The sequence below is a fragment of the Bos grunniens genome, chromosome 5 (assembly GCF_055505025.1).
Source record: "Bos grunniens cultivar Pamir isolate PY7600 chromosome 5, Bosgru_T2T1.0, whole genome shotgun sequence".
NCBI classification, from domain to species: Eukaryota; Metazoa; Chordata; class Mammalia; order Artiodactyla; family Bovidae; genus Bos; species Bos grunniens.
Genome location: NC_141169.1, coordinates 2,587,051 through 2,605,146, shown reverse-complemented (window position 1 = coordinate 2,605,146; position 18,096 = coordinate 2,587,051). Strand labels below are relative to the sequence as shown.

General features: G+C 39.6%; 1 protein-coding gene across 1 annotated transcript in view; it reads left to right on the top strand.

The window, feature by feature from the left end:
• Nucleotides 1-18,096, top strand: part of LOC147371252 (uncharacterized) — a 146,187-nt gene that overhangs the window by 76,958 nt on the left and 51,133 nt on the right. The window contains exon 4 of the transcript XR_015163379.1: nucleotides 1,231-1,346. The gene's annotated coding sequence lies outside the window, so the exon portion shown is untranslated. The remainder of the gene's footprint in view (nucleotides 1-1,230; nucleotides 1,347-18,096) is intronic.

Here is an 18,096-nt window from a genome sequence, read left to right as displayed (position 1 = left end):
CCCAATGCCACCTTTCCTTTGTTCATTGTAAAAGTCATGGTTCAGTTCAGTTCAGTTCAGTTCACTCATTCAGTCATGTCTGACTCTTTGCAACCCCATGAATTGCAGCACGCCAGGCCTCCATGTCCATCACCAACTCCCGGAATTCACTCAGACTCACGTCCATCGAGTCAGTGATGCCATCCAGCCATCTCATCCTCTGTCTTCCCCTTCTCCTCCTGCCCGCAATCCCTCCCAGCATCAGAGTCTTTTCCAATGAGTCAACTCTTCCCATGAGGTGGCCAAAGTACTGGAGTTTCAGCTTCAGCATCATTCCTTCCAAAGAAATCCCAGGGCTGATCTCCTTCAGAATGGACTGGTTGGATCTCCTTGCAGTCCAAGGGACTCTCAAGAGTCTTCAACAACACCACAGTTCAAAAGCATCAATTCTTCGGTGCTCAGCCGTCTTCACAGTCCAACTCTCACATCCATACATGACCACTGGAATAACCATAGCCTTGACTAGACAGACCTTAGTTGGCAAAGTAATGTCTCTGCTTTTGAATATGCTATCTAGGTTGGTCATAACTTTCCTTCCAAGGAGTAAGCGTCTTTTAATTTCATGGCTGCAGTCACCATCTGCAGTGATTTGGGAGCCCCCCAAAATAAAGTCTGACACTGTTTCCACTGTATCCCCATCTATTTGCCATGAAGTGATGGGACCAGATGCCATGATCTTCATTTTCTGAATGTTGAGCTTTAAGCAAACTTTTTCACTCTCCACTTTCACTTTCATCAAGAGGCTTTTTAGTTTCTCTACACTTTCTGCCATAAGGGTGGTGTCATCTGCATATCTGAGGTTATTGATATTTCTCCCGGCAATCTTGATTCCAGCTTGTGCTTCTTCCAGCCCAGCGTTTCTCATGATGTACTCTGCATATAAGTTAAATAAGCAGGGTGACAATATACGGCCTTGACGTACTCCTTTTCCTATTTGGAACCAGTCTGTTGTTCCATGTCCAGTTCGAACTGCTGCTTCCTGACCTGCATACAAATTTCTCAAGAGGCAGGTCAAGTGGTCTGGTATTCCCATCTCTTTCAGAATTTTCCACAGTTTATTGTGATCCACACAGTCAAAGGCTTTGGCATAGTCAATAAATCAGAAATAGATGTTTTTCTGGAACTCTCTTGCTTTTTCCATGATCCAGCAGATGTTGGCAATTTGATCTCTGGTTCCTCTGTCTTTTCCAGGAGGACCAACCCCAAGTCCAAGGAGCCATGCATGCACGGGCGCAGGAGGGCCTAGAGGAGCTATCCCACGTTGAAGGTCAGGAAGGGCAGTGGTGAGGCGATACCTCTCATCCAAGGTAAGGAGCAGTGGCTGCACCTTGCTGAAGCAGCCGTGAAGAGATACCCCACACCCAAGGTAAGAGAAACCCAAGTAAGACGGTAGGTGTTGCAAGAGGGCATCAGAGGGCAGGCACACTGAAACCATACTCACAGAAAACTAGTCAATCTAATCACACTAGGACCACAACCTTGTCTAACTCAATGAAACTAAGCCATGCCTGTGGGGCAACCCAAAATGGGCGGGTCATGGTGGAGAGGTCTGACAGAATGTAGTCCACTGGAGAAGGGAATGGCAAACTACTTCAGTATTCTTGCCTTGAGAACCCCATGAACAGTATGAAAAGGCAAAATGATAGGATACTGAAAGAGGAACTACCCAGGTCAGTAGGGGCCCAATATGCTACTGGAGATCAGTGGAGAAATAACTCCAGAAAGAATGAAGGGATGGAGCCAAAGCAAACACAATACCCAGCTGTGGATGTGACTGGTGATAGAAGCAAGGTCCGATGCTGTAAAGTGCAATGTTGCATAGGAACCTGGAATGTCAGGTCCATGAATCAAGGCAAATTGGAAATGGTCAAACAAGAGATGGCAAGAGTGAATGTCGACATTCTAGGAATCAGCGAACTCAAATGGACTGGAATGGGTAAATTTAACTCAGATGGCCATTATATCTACTACTGTGGGCAGGAATCCCTTAGAAGAAATGGAATAGCCATCATGGTCAACAGAAGAGTCCAAAATGCAGTACTTGGATGCAATCTCAAAAATGACAGAATGATCTCTGTTTGTTTCCAAGGCAAACCATTCAATATCACAGTAATCCAAGTCTATGCCCCAACCAGTAATGCTGAAGAAGGTGAAGTTGAACGGTTCTATGAAGACCTACAAGACCTTTTAGAACACCCAGAAAAGATGTCCTTCTCATTATAGGGGACTGGAATGCAAAAGTAGGAAGTCAAGAAACACCTGGAGTAACAGGCAAATTTGGCCTTGGAATACGGAACGAAGCAGGGCAAAGAGAGTTTTGCCAAGAAAATGCACTGGTCATAACAAAGGCATGGTTACTATATTAAATGCTTTAATTTCTTGAGTCAATTTCTGGACTTCCTCCTCTAAATTATTAATTTGTGCCCCTTCCCCTGAACCTTTTCTATGTTATTCTAGATACAGCAATGTAATATATTTAAATAGTGAGTAGGACTATTCCCATCCAGAATGGCCTTTTTCAAAGTCTCTAGTCTGCAGATGAATCTTAGAACCATTTTCAAGGTCTAATGATAATAAATAACAAAACTACTGAAATTTTATTTTAGTTCGTCTTAAATTTAGAGATAAGCTTGTTTCACAGTATTAAGATATCCCAAGGAATTTGATATATTTTTTCATTTATTTGTTTTCTTCCACCTTCTTCAGTAATTTTTGGGTTTGTTTCTTCTCATAGTTCTAAACATTTCTTGGAATTACTCTCAAGCATTTTTTATTTCTGTTGCTAGTGTTATCTATTACATGTCATTGTCTTCTCCCCAAACAAATATACACATGTATTTTTTAATAGGCATATTGTAAAAGTATTGTCTGTTCATGATTACCTTACTAAAGTTTCTAATAACCCCAATAGTTTTTCTGTTCATTCTCACAAAAAAACTGGATTGATATTTCCAATTAGATAATCATATCTCCTCCAAGTAATTCTAGTTACAATATTATATATTATAAGGAGGAGCAATGTTCATTGCTCTTCTTTTCATTTTCTTGTCTTGGTGCATTAGTTAAAGATTTCAGGCAAAAATTAATAATATTTATACGTTTTTAAAATAAAAGACAGAAATTGTTAGATTTTTTTATGACTCTCTTAAAGACAATCCTACCTACCCATAATTGGCTTTCACAATAAGAAAAGGCAACTAAAAAGACCCTCATAAAAATTTACAGTAATATTCCTTGGTAGAAGAAAAACAGATCAAAAAGAGGAACCAATTAGAGCCAAGCAGATATAGAAAATGCCATATGCATAAATAACTATATATAAGGTTCTATGTTAAATGCAGTTCTTTAACATAGTAGTGTGGAGAAGGCAATGGAACCCCACTCCAGTACTCTTGCCTGGAAAATCCCATGGACCGAGGAGCCTGGTGGGCTGCAGTCCGTGGGGTCGCTAAGAGTCAGATACAACTAAGCGACTTCACTTTCACTTTTCACTTTCATGCATTGGAGAAGGAAATGGCAACCCACTCCAGTGTTCTTGCCTGGAGAATCCCAGGGACGGGGGAGCCTTGTGGGCTGCCGTCTATGGGGTCGCACAGAGTCGGACACGACTGAAGTGACTTAGCAGCAGCAACATAGTAGTTATTTAAGTTCAAGCAAAATCCTGTGAGAAGAAAGAAAAATAATTTTTGACTAATGGAAATGGGGTGATGTTTGAGTGAGAGTCTGAAATATGGCTAAGACTTCAACCCATGAAGATAATACAGAAGGTCAACAAAGGTGGAAAGAAACACGGCGTATTTGGAGAACAGTGAGAAGCCTGGTTTGGACAGAGTAGAAAATGATAGAAAAAATTAGAATAGCCTGAGTGCAGGAATGCCAGGCTAATAACAAGCACAAGAGTAATTAACATGAAGTGGACTCTTGTCACGTGCCAGGCTCTGTCTTAAGTGCTTCCCTTGTATAAACCGTAAAACACAACAATGAAGGTATACGTTTCAGGCCATGAATGTCTATGCTAGCTTTTCGGCAGGAAAATGAGCAAAGCGAATTTTAAAAAGAATGACTTGATAACAACTTTCAGGATTGAAATAGGGAGAATCTGGAGGCTGTAGAGACATTTAAGAGGCTTGCTAAAAGATGCAATCCACGGCACATTAGGCTTCCACTCTGTAAGCTTTAGCTTCATTTTGCACTCTCCCCACCACACATCCTTTTTCCAAACCACCCTGAAGGGCAAACACGTGTTGCCCTTTCAAACGCCCATGGCTTTTAACACCTCATTTATTGTCTATGCCTGGAAGGCCCACTCCACAGTTATCTTTTTCTTTGTAAATCTTAACCTATTCCAAACTTGGTTAGTTATTTCTTTATCTCTGCAAATGGTACTTTTCCCATCCCCCAGTAAGGGTAGTTATATTTTAATTAAATGTTTAAAATCATTCTTGTTCACAAGGTATCTGTGGAAAGAGCCTGCAAACTACGTATTGTTATATCCCCAGCATCAAGCACATCTCAGCAGGTCCCCAGTGAATGAAGGCACAAAATCAATATCAAAATGGACAAAAGAACAATGAACTATCAGCAGAGACCCTGAGACTGAATCCCATGAATTTGTATCGCACAAAAGAAAGTGATCTTGTGATGCCCTTTAGTAATACTCAGTGTCCCAACAGCAGAGGATTAACAGTACCTTTTATTTTTGTCTACACCTCCTGCTAGCAATAGGCCTATCATATGAGCCTCCTTGCTGACCATGTGACCCAAGGTAGGTGAATTACAGTACCTCGCTCTTAGTCACAGTGACGGATTCAAGTGTGGGCAAGGCACATAATCCAGGTAGAGCCAACTGAGATCCTTCCCTGAAAATAAGAAATCAGTTTAGGAGCTTTATCACATTAAGACAGTCTTTACCAAAATGTGAACCACCCCCCCCCCCAACCAATGTTTTTTAAACAATTGCCATCTAATATTATTATCACATTTTAACAAGAAAAAATTAGGAAGGAGTAACCTCAGAACCAAATGCCATTATCAACATTTAATTCATTTGAATTTATGATGAATTCACTTCATTGTGATTGATTCTCTTACTTCTCTGCTGATAAAATTTGGGCTAGACTTTAACCAGCTCATGAAACTAGAGCATTAGAGAGTGTAGTGAGTGAATTTGTTGTGGTTTAGTTGCTAAGTATATCTGACTCTTTTTTGGCCCGATGGACTGTAGCCTGCCAGGCTCCTCTATCCACAGGTTTTCCCAGGCAAGAACACTGGAGTGGGCTGCCATTTCCTTCTCCAGGGATCTTCCAAGATAGATTGGATCCCTGCATCTCCTGCATTCGCAGGCAGATTCTTTACTGCTCAGTCACCAAAGAAGCCCAGTGAGTGGAATAATGGTTCTCAAAGATATGTGTTCAAGTCCTGGCCCATAGTACCTGTGACTGTGCCTCACTTGGAAAAAGAGTCTTTGCAGACATATTAAGGGGCTCAAAATGAGGTCAACCAAGATCCTAAATCCAACAATGGGAGTCTTAAAAGAAAAAGAGAGAAGGAGATTTGAGACACAGAGACACAGACAGGAAGGTCATATGAAGACAGAGCCAGAGAAGGGAATTAATACACCACCATAAGAAACAGAAGATTGCCAGCAGTCACCAGAAGCTGGGGCCAGGCATGGAATGGTGCTCCCTTAGAGCCTCTGGAAGGAACAAATCCTGCCTACACATTGATTTCTGACTTTTGGCTTCCAGAGCTGCTAGAGGATAAATCCCTGTTATCTTGAACAATCCAGCTAGCAGCTGGATTCATTACAGCAGCTTTAGGAAACTACCCCAGGGAATTATTCAAACTGGAGAGTGACAAAAAAAAAAAAAAACAGCACTATGAAAATGTAAGAGGAGAGGAAAAGTCTGTAGCTTGAGAAAGGCCATTGTATTCAATATTTCATTCTAGAAAAATAGTATTGAAGTGATAGCACTTCTAACTTCTTTAGTTGAGAACTCATAATTATATACAGCTATAAAACCTGTGTGTTAATAAGACTTGTTTGACCAAATTTATACCTGATCCAGAAACCAAACTGGTAAAATTTTTCATTATTTGCTTGGGATATCTCACTGACATAAAATCATGATTATATAGAAAGTAACTTCACATTTTTTCCTATACCTTGAGAGAGGATGAGATGGTTGGATAGCATCACCAACCCAATGAACGTGAATTTGAGCAAACCTCAGGAGATAGTGAAGGACAGGGAAGCCTGGCGTATTGTAGTCCATGGGGTTGCAAAGAGTCAGACATGACTTAATGACTGAACAACAACATATTGCCTATAACTCATACCAATATCTTTATCTGAAGCAGTTCAGCCGAGTCACTCAGTCGTGTCCGACTCTTTGCAACCCCATGGACTGCAGCACACCAGGCCTCCTTGTCCATCACCAACTCCTGGAGCTTGCTCAAACTATGTCCATTGAGTGGGCAATGCCATCCAACCATTTCATCCTCTGTTGTCCCCTTCTTCTCCTGCCTTCAATCTTTCCCGGCATCAGGGTCTTTTCCATTGAGTCAGTTCTTCTCATCTGGTGGCCAAAGTATTGGAGTTTCAGCTTCAGCATCAGTCCTTCCAATGAATATTCAGGCCGTATTTTCTTTAGGATTAACTGGTTGGATCTCCTTGCAGTCCAAGGGGCTCTCAGTCTTCACCAACACCACAATTCAAAAGCATCAATTCTTTGGCACTCAACTTTCTTTATAGTCCAACTCTCACATCCATACATGACTACTGGAAAAACCATAGCTTTGACTAGACAGACCTTTGTTGGCAAAGTAATATCTCTTCTTTTTAATATGCTGTCTAGGTTGGTCATAGCTTTTCTTCCAAGGAGCAAGTGTCTTTTAATTTCATGACTGCAGTCACCATCTGCAGTGATTTTGGAGCCCAAGAAAATAAAGTCTGTCACTGTTTCCATTGTTTCCCCATTTACTTGCCATGAGGTAACGGGACCAGATGCCATGATCTTAGTTTTCTGAATGTTAACTTTTAAGCCAGCTTTTTCACTTTCCTCTTTCACTTTCATCAAGAGGCTCTTTAGTTCCTCTTCACTTTCTGCCATAAGGGTAGTGTCATCTGCATATCTGAGGTTATTGAGGTTATTGATATTGACATGAGAATTGATATAATTCTCATAGCAATCTTGATTCCAGCTTGTGCTTCCTCCAGCCCAACGTTTCTCATTTTGTACTCTGCATATAAGTTAAAAAAGCAGGGTGACAATATACAGCCTTGACATACTCCTTTCCCAATTTGGAACCAGTCTATTGTTCCATGTCCAGTTCTAACTGTTGCTTCCTGACCCGCATACAGATTTCTCAGGAGGCAGGTCAGGTGGTCTGCTATTCCCATCTCTTTCAGAATTTTCCACAGTTTGCTGTGATCCACATAGTCAAAGGCTTTGGCATAGTCAATAAAGCAGAAATAGATGTTTTTCCAGAACTCTCGCTTTTTTGATGATCTGGCAGATGTTGGCAATTTGATCTCTGGTTTCTCTGCCTTTTCTAAATCCAGCTTGAACATCTGGAAGTTCATGGTTCACGTACTATTGAAGCCTGGCTTGGAGAATTTTGAGCATTGCTTTACTAGCATGTGAAATTAATGCAATTGTGCAGTAGTTTGAACATGCTTTGGCATTTATTTGAATAGATACATAATAGCCCCATTGATATTGTGGTATTGATATCACTATCAATAATATCATTATTGGTCCATGAATGAAAGTAAAATTCAGAACTACTGATATAGTAGGCTATTTTTTTTTTTGCCATTGCTAAATCATGAACTGAGCCATGATTAATGAATCATGGTTCATTATCATATACACATTCTCTAAAGTAAGTTTAAAGCTTACTTTAGAGTTTATTTTAGTAATATGCAGACAAATGAGTAATGAATATATTTGACTCTGGATTTCTGCATGATTATTCCAATATTTGGTTCTAACATTTTCCCATCAAACATAGTAAAAGAAGTTGAGTTGCTGTTCTGCAATTTGACATTTAGGCTTAAGTTTTTAAAAATTTTATGTTTCTCATGTATCTGATTCAGTATAGTCTGCAGTGAAAGCATCTCTGTTTCACTTAGCATTCTGTTGAATCTGCAGAGATCTTGCTGCTTTAAATGTATAGGCACTGTTCTTCCAGCATAAAAATCAGCCAGTAAGTTGGGGATGATGGAGCAGCAATTTCTGGCTTTTACAGAGATCAACAAGGCTTCCTTCCACCTACAGAGACCATCTAACTGACATGCTGCACATTGGTGACCAAATAAGAGACTGATGGATGTAAGGAATTCTCATAGCCTGTCAGACATCCAGTGTATTTGTCCAAATACAGTAAATGATTTTTCCTTTTTGAGAATCCTTTGAAGAATGCTACCATTCATTTACTAAAGGCACTCAGGAAAGTCCTTAGCCAAGTTGTGGGTGTATAGTTATTTAGGAAACCAAAGGCTAGAGAGCTATTTAGCATTAATGAGGGTTATAGAGTAATTTGGTTCATTATGGCTACAAGCTAAAGTTGAATGGAACAATTGAAGTTCATTACCAGGTCTGATTTTCTGAGTGGGAAACGGTAGAGATACTAGGTTTATGACTACCTTCCCTACACCTTTATTTGAGTGCTTTTTTTTTTTCAATATTGTTTGTGTTTTTTTAATCAGTAAACATTATCTTCTTCTTATTTTCTTTTCTTAAGGTAGCAGTGCATATTAACAGGCATGCCAAAAGAAATCATTTATGGTATGTGTAATGAAATCAGATAACTGTAACTGCTCACCTGAATAATTCTCTTAATGCAATCGTATTTTTAAAAAATGCTAACATTCCTTTAAAATATTTTCAATGAAAAAAATGCAAAAAAAACATCAAGTTAAATTGCTGTTTATTTTATATAGCCAACACCATTAAAATAAAATGCCAGAATTCAATTTATGCTGTTTTTCAGTTAAATTGTTTATAATAGGAAATTCTCTCACCTTTCTGAAGTGAAATAAATGCAAATTTAATTCATTAGATGACTAGACTGGTATAAAACCTTAGAGGAAATGCAAATGGTAATTGAAAATATAGAAACGATATTTGTTTCATGACACAACAAATCAATCAACATAAATTGTCAAGCTTACAAAAATATCACTAAAATGGATCCTGCATTGTCCATTAAAAAGCAGGCTTTTTATATGCAAGGCACATATTTCATAAAGGAATGAGAGAAGTAGGAATTGTGGGTTCAAGTTGCTCTGAATGCCAGGAATCTTACAGCACTATCATGTCCCCGCCTCCCAGGAGAGACCCCCTAATGAAGACAGAAGATGTGGCCCTTCTCCTGGCTTTTCTACCTGACGATTCTATGACTTTAAACTATGTGACCTTTCTCAGCATCATTCCCCTTATCTACATTAAATGGGATTTAAACAAAAGACATACAAAGTGCCAATCATGCTCCTACCACAAGGATTTTGGAAGAATCAAATGAAATCCTGGGTTGAAAATGCTTGCTAAGTTATAAAGCACTACAGAACTGGCATGTCTTAGTTTACACAGGAGTCCCAGCTGCCAGACTAGAGTCTCGTAAAATCAAGTATAAAATCTAACCAAGCAGTCTTTCTTTGACTGTTCTTATTCACTGGATCATGTCCCTGGTGGTTCGGACAGTAAAGAATCCACCTGCAATATAGGAGACCTGGGTTCAGTCCCTGGGTTGGGAAGATCCCCTGGAGGAGAGCATGGCAGCCCACTCCAGTATTCTTGCCTGGTGAATCCCTATGGACAGAGGAGCCTTGCAGTCTGCATACTCCATGGGGTCGCAAAGAGTTGGGCATGACTGAGCAACTAAACACAGAACATTCCCTGGGTCTCTGGGAAGTATGAAGCCTACAGATACTTGTTGAGCGCCTACTATCTAGTCCTTATATAGCCTAATTATATCGTCTCCCCTGAAAATGGAGAGAAACAAGTTTTCCTATTCACATTTTACAAATGAGGAAAGAGACTCATGTTGACTAAGTTGCCTAATTTCATTTAGTAATGACAGCAGAGATGAAACACAAACCTAGCTTTGTCTTGTAGCAATGTCCACACATTTTTCCATCTAAATCAGTAGCCCATCCAAATTTCTCCTTCTGGCTAAAGTGCAACTGGAGTGGAAGACTCAGAAGTGAAACACAAGCACAACCACAATTCTCTTCTGTGTCCAACGGTTGCTGCTTAGTCTCCAGATTGTCAGTCCCCAATCATGTCTGAGGCCCCCAGGGAATTCAGGTGTCACTGCCACCATCCAAGTGAATTCCAGGCACTGCTGGTCCACGAGCACATCTCCATCTGTCCTTTTAATTCTTGCTGAAGACACAAAACAAAGCTACCTCATGAGCCCAATCATCTAAATCTTCATGGGTCCTGAGAATCTAGGTGCAGGATCTCAGACTACACTATTGTTGTAACATCTTGGTAAGAGCCACTGAATGGGCAAAAAAATTGTTGAATATCACGGCAGAAAGACTTAGTGACTGACCAACAATGGGAGAAAATGTGCAATGAATTTAGGAACCAGAGTTGGCTCTAACCTTTTTTTCTTTTGTTGTTTAGTCACGAAGTCATGTCCAACTCTTTGCCACCCCATGGACTGCAGCACACCAGGCTTCCCTGTCCTTCACTATTGCCCAGAATTTGCTCATACTCACATCCATTAAGTCAGTGATGCCATCCAACCATCTCATCCTCTACCACCCACTTCTCCTCCTGCCTTCAATCTTTCCCAGCATCAGGGACTTTTCCAATGAGTCAGCTCTTTGCACCAGGTAGCCAAAGTATTGGAGTTCCAGCTTCAGCTTCAGCATCAGTCCTTCCAATGAAAATTCAGGTTTGATTTCCTTTAGGATTGACTGGTTTGATCTCCTTGCAGTCCGGGAGACTCTCAAGTCTTCTCTAGCACTACAATTCGAAAGCATCAATTCTTCAGCACTGAGCTTTCTTTACAGTTCAACTCTCACATACATACATGACCACTGGAAAAACCGTAGCTTTGACTTAGATCTGAGTTGGCCAAGTGATGACTCTGCTTTTTAATATGCTGTCTAGGTTTGTCATAGCTTTTCTTCCAAGAAGCAAGCATCTTTAAATTTTACGGCTGCAGTCACCATCCACAGTGATTTTGGAGCCACCCAAAAGAAAATCTGTCACTGTTTCCACTTTTCCCCCATCTATTTACCGTGAAGTGATGGAACCAGGTGCCATGATCTTAATTTTCTGAATGTTGAGTTTCAAGCCAACTCTTTGATTTCCCCTCTTTGCCCTTCATCAAAAGGCTCTTTAGTTCCTCTTCACTTTCTGCCATTAGAGTGGTATTAGCTGCATATCTGAGGTTGTTGATATTTCTCACAGCAATCTTGATTCCGGCTTGTGATTCATCTGACCTGGCATTTTCCATAATGTACTCTGCATTTAAGTTATATAAGCAGAGTGACAATATTGAGCCTGTGCTCTTTTTCCCAGTTTTAGTTCCTTGTCTGGTTCTAACTGTTGCTTCTTGACCTGCATACAGGTTTCTCTCGAAACAGGTAAGGAGGTCCGAGATATCTACAAAGCTTTCAGAGATTCAGGACTATTGTCGCTAAGAATGAACAGCACAGGAAAATATGTATGAAGAAAGAAAAAAATAATTTGTTTCTTTGGCCAGATGTGGGATGAGGATAAATTATCTGAGAGGAGAAAAAGTGCACAATTTCAATCACAAGAAATTTTGTCTTACAGGGTCTATTTCTTATCTTCAAGAAAATGCCAGTACCCTCGGCATTAGGTACACATGATGTATCATTGATTTGTTTGGTTTTATTGCTTTACATTGTACTCATGAGATAATTTTTTAAATGTTTTGTGAGAACTCAGTTCAGTGTAAAACACTGAACCTTTTATTACAACATCACCAAAACCATATCACTACCTTTGCTCGTTCTTCAACTATTAAGTGAGGCAGCGCTTTAAAACATCTAAAGCATCTAGAAAACCAAATTAGTGACCTCAGAAAAAGCAATAATTATTTTGTAAATTAAAATCCTTTTCCCCACTCTAGCCAACAACTTAATCTTCAGACATAAATGTGGTGTGTGATGTGAGTACCCGAAGGAAGAATCATGCATCATTTTGCCTTAATGCCAGCAAAATATATCCAGTTGACAGTTATTAATTTCTAGCCAAATTATCCTGGAATAGGGTCAAAGAGAACTAATGGTTTTATTTTTAAATCACAGGAAGTATTGTGTTTCAGTATTCAGAATGCAGTGCTCCGTAAACAGAGCTGCAGCAGAGATCAGGAGACCAGCATGCCCTCTGTAAAAAATATTAGATTATTAAGTGAATTAACCCTTCATCATTTCTCATGTACTTTCCTACAGACTGTATTAAATTTATCAAAGCTGTTCACTTATTCTTCATCTGCACTGAGTGCAATGTCTAAAGTTTTAATTTATTTAAAAATACAAATGTGTAGTTATAGATATGAATGATCACGGATTTAAAAAGTTTTTATTATTTTCATTCACTTTTTTCATCAATTTGTTTTTGATTTTGGAATTTTAGCATAGTAAATGCATACACACACACACAAACACACACACACATAATATATAAGTAAAGAAGACTTAAACGATATTAGTTATATAAAGTTTTTTTTTTCCTGCCTCAGTTCCCAGTTAGGTGGTCCATATAATATGGGTTATATCATGACAAAATTGTTTTATTCAACTTGTATGTAATGCCTTCAACTGGCTGACAGGAATTTAAACAAATTCAGATTTACAGTGACAGCCTCTGGACTTCTCAGTTCACCACTCCTAGTGTGGAATTTCTACTGCACGGGGTTCCTGGGGAGGGCGTGGTTAAGGCCCTGGTATTCAAGGTCTTCCACACCCCAGATAGACTTTCTGGATGGCATCAGGGCAACCTAGTCCTCTTGTCAGTGGCCTGAGTGAGGAAATAGAGCTGGGGCTGCTGGGGAAGGAGGGGTGAGAAATGCTGGCAGTCTGCCCCTCCAGAGACAAAACCGTACCCCCAGACTGGGAGCTGGGGAGAAAAGGAGCATCCATCTCCTCCAGGAGATAGTGGAGGAAAGGGGAGCTGGCTGTGAGGCAGTCCATGGGGTCACAGAGTCAGACACGACTTAGCGACTGAACAACAATCTCCTTGGCCAAACCTGCCCAGATTAAGGCACTCCTGGTAGATTTTCATAACACAGGTGTGGTGATGGAGCAGGTCATGTTTGAAATACCAGACTGTAGCTGTTCATACCAAGACTTAGAAGATTTTCTTAAATTCATGCTTCTCCATTTGCTGTATACCCTCAGGATAATTTACAGACAACCTTTAAATGACTGTTTCTTATCGTTTTCACCAGTTAAATTGTTGTTTAGTGTCCATTGATTTCTTTACCTTGCCGTTCCTATTATGATGGGTTTTTTAAGCATTACTGAAATTCCCACCAGTGGAAACTTTTAGGGCAAAAAGCGTTATAAGCTCAGAAACATCCCCTTAGAAGACTTCCAAATTCTTGGTTTATAAGAAAGGATTTGACAAGAGAGAGACAAAAAGAGCCTAGAGGCAAAGGCCTAAGGATGCTAATGCCTTCAGGCAGGCACCAAAGGAACCTGAAGTCTTGAAGAAGAATAAGAAGAGTTTAGATTGTGGTGATAACATTATCAGAACAGTAATGCCTGAAGCTGCTCAGGGGTACGGCCACTTCAGACCTGTTTCTGAGGTGGACTTTCAAGGTTCACTAGGTAGTGAATAGCAGCCAACGAGAGACTGGAAACCAAAGTAAAATAAAGTCTCAGTTTTATTTATAAAATAAGAACAACTCAGCTTCATGACATATAACCCATAGGCCTTGGTGCCTATCCTCCGCTTAGCCCCTCGGTTCAGTTCAGTTCTGTCGTTCAGTTGTGTCCAACTCTTCGTGACCCCATGAACCGCAGCATGCCAGGCTTCACTGTCCATCACCAACTGCCAGACCTTCCTCAAACTCATGTCCATTGAGTCGGTGAAGCCATCCAACCATCTTATCCTCTGTCATCCCCTTCTCTTCCTGCCTTCAATCTTTCCCAGCATCAGGATTTTTTCCAGTGACTGAGTTCTTCGCATCAGGTGGCCAAAGTATTGGAGTTTCAGCTTCAACATCAGTCCTTCCAATGAATACCCAGGACTGATCTCCTTTAGAATGGACTGGTTGGATCTCCTTGCAGTCCAAGGGACTCTCAAGAGTCTTCCCCAACACCACAGTTCAAAAGCATCAATTCTTCTGTGCTCAGCTTTCTTTATAGTCCAACTCTCACATCCATACATGACTACTGGAAAAACCATAGCTTTGACTAGATGGACCTTGGTTGGCAAAGTAATGTCTCTGCTTTTTAATATGTTGTCTAGGTTGGTCATACCTTTCCTTCCAAGGAGTAAGCATCTTTTCATTTCATGACTGCAGTCACCATCTGCAGTGATTTTGGAACCCCCAAAAATAAAGTCAGCCACTGTTTCCACTGTTTCTCCATCTATTTGCCATGAAGTGATGGGACCGGATGCTATGATCTTAGTTTTCTGGATATTGAGCTTTAAGCCAACTTTTTCACTCTCCACTTTCACTTTCATCAAGAGGCTCTTTAGTTCTTCACTTTCTTCCATAAGGGTGGTGTCATCTGCATATCTGAGGTTATTGATACTTCTCCCTGCAATCTTGATTCCAGCTTGTGCTTCATCCAGCCCAGCATTTCTCATGATGTACACTGCATATAAGTTAAATAAGTAGGGTGACAATATACAGCCTTGACATACTCTTTTCCCAATTTGGAACCAGTCTATTGTTTCATTTCCAATTCTAACTGTTGCTTCCTTACCTGCATACAGATTTCTCAGGAGGCAGGTCAGGTGGTATGGTATTCCCATCTCTTTAAGAATTTTCCACAGTCTGTTGTGATCCACACAAAGGCTTTGGCATAGTCAATAAAGCAGAAATAGATATTTTTCTGAAACTCTCTTGCTTTTTTGATGATTCAGTGGATGTTGGCAATTTGATCTCTGGTTCCTCTGACTTTTCTAAATCCAGCTTGAACATCTGGAAGTTCATGGTTCATGTACTGTTGAAGCCTGGCTTGGAGAATTTTGAGCATTACTTTACTAGCGTGTGAGATGAGTGCAATTGTGCGGTAGTTTGTGCAATCTTTGGCATTGCCTTTCTTTGGGTTTGGAATGAAAACTGACCTTTTCCAGTCCCATGGCCACTGCTGAGATTTCCAAATTTGCTGGCATATTGAGCGCAGCACAAAGACAGGCATTAGTGACTAAATAACAACTCACCAGGGATGGGGCACATTTCTTGAGGGGTTAGACTATTGCACTCCCCCTTTGCATGGCAAAGTATTAATAATAAAGCCATATATTTTTCTTTCTTTCTCCTCCATAACTCTGTCACTGGTACACAGAGAGTCAAGATTTTGGCAGCAGTATCAATTATCTGGTCAGTCAGTTTCTAAGTTTTCATGATTCAATAATTTGGGAATTAAGCAGTAGTCCCTTTGAAATGTTTTTTCCTACTTATATTATGATAGGATTTAGAAACTGTCTTAGTTTTCTAGAGCTGCCATAAAAAAATACCAGACTGGTGGCTTTAAACAACAGAAATGTATTTTCTCAAAGCTCTGGGAGCTCGAAGTCCAAGAGCAAGGTCTTGGCGGGTTTATTTTCTTCTGAGGCCTCTTTCCTTGGCTTGTAGACAGCCACCTTCTTGCTGTGTCCTCACTTGGCCTTTCCTTGATGTGCAATAAAACCTAATATCTCTTCCTCTTTTTATAAGGACACTAGTCACATTGGATTAGGGCCCTGCCCGTATGACCACACTTAATTTTAAATGCCTTTTTAAAGGCCTTATCTCAAAATACAGTCACTTTGGGGGTTAGGGCTTCATCATATTAATTTGAGGGGACACAATTCAGTTCATAATAGGTATTACATATATAAAGGTTAGGAAAAATTGTGAATGACTTCAAAATAACTTTAAAAACAAAAGAAACTGGTGTTGGGCCTAGCTCAATTATTAAGTCTTCTTGACCTTTAATTATCTTTGACTAGCCCATTTAGAAAACTGATCATATGAAAAAGCATCTTGTCCACAGTCAATGCCAATGAATCCTCTTCATTGGCAAAGAGATTTCCAATAGAGAATATAAGCCTCTGTAAGTTAAACTCTTTCTTAAACCAGTTGTAACATCTTACTGGTTCCCTCACTAGTTAATGAATTAAATAAAATTTTTGACACATATTCATTTTATATTTGTATGTGTCAACTACAAATTGGCACTTACCAAGAGCATTGCCGACAACTGAACAACAAAGGCATTTGCCATCTGCCTCACACAGTCAAACAGGGAAGCCCCAGATTAATGGTACACACACCCATAAAATAGGTATGCTACTTTTCAGGAAAAAAAAAAAAATATATATATATATATATAATTTATCTTCTAGCACTTAGAATCTTTGTAGTTCTAGACATTTCAAAGCCCATATTTAAATATTAAGAATCAAAATTTAAAGTAGTTAAAGTATTTTAATTAACTGGAAAAAGTCCATAAGCTATTTCCTTTGCGGATATCATAAACTTCTTAACTAGTCTTAAATAATGTCATATTATTTTTATTTTGAAGCCACAAAAATGTCTATGCCTTGGTCTTGGAACATTTTTCCTTGATTTCCTTAACCAACAATTCAGTGATCATAAGTATTCAAGCAACACAAAGGGTTTAATCAACACTTGCATAAATGCATCAGAAAACACTGTATAAGCAGAGATAACTTTAAGCAAATACATACTTTCTTATAAGCCACAATTTGTTTGAAAGTAGGTTAGTTCCAAAATATAATGTAAAGGAGTTTTGACCTTGGGTGACTGTACTTGCCAACATCACTAACCAAGGTGAACGAGTACCCAAATAGATCTTTTTTTTTAATGAAGGATAATTGCTTTACAGTATTGCGTTGGTTTCTGCCAAACATCAGCATCAATATATCTTAACATAACAAATATGTTTGCCACGATTTTGATGTAGCAGGAATCTTTACAAGGGAAATCAGATGGACAAAGTGAATAACCTCATACATTAGATTATCCAAAGCTATCTTTAGTCTTTCCCAACAGTAAAAACAAATTAATTTGCTTTCTTACCTTTGCATTTATGAATGCTAATTTAATCACATAAATTTAGACTTTCTGTAAGAGAATTTGAAACCATATTGTGAACATAACTTTCACATAAGGTTTGCTCCTTTTTTCCTGAATTAGAACGGAAAATTTTAAAAATCTAATGCTTGCATTAGACCCTAGGCAAAATCAGTAGAGCCCTGCCATCTCCTGTTAAGTTGATTTAGGACTCTGGGGAGCCATGTCACCATCTGGATGGAATGTATTTGGTCAGAAGAAGGCCTGGGAGAATGTCCTCAAAAAGACCCCAGCTGACTGAGCAGCCACCTGTTACCAAGATGAGCGAGGGCACAATATATTGTATCCATCATAGTCCATCTGTTTCTAGTCTCCAAATATCCTCTCCTATCATGGTAAGGTACCACTGATAAGAAGAGAGGACTGATGCAGAGAGGGCAAGACTTCAAGTTCAGCTAAGCAGAAGACATCTACAAGTTACTCATGATGAGAGACAGGCAAGGAGGCTGATCCAAAAGATCAAAGAAGGCAGAGGCAGCAGGCTCTGAGAGGCAGAAAGGCAAGAACCCAGGAGCTGGTATAATTCAGAGAAACCATAAGAGCAGCCTGGAGAGCTGAGTTGGGGATTTAGATCCTGGGCAGAATGGGTTATTTTAATGGCCTGGTGAACACAAGTATTTCTGAAAGACATGGATTGTGGTCTCAAAACAGACAGATATGTATCAATTAATTTAACTCCTGATTAAGGGGAAAATATAGAACATAAAATTGATTTGTAGCCTTGATGGCAAATAATAATTAATAAAAGCC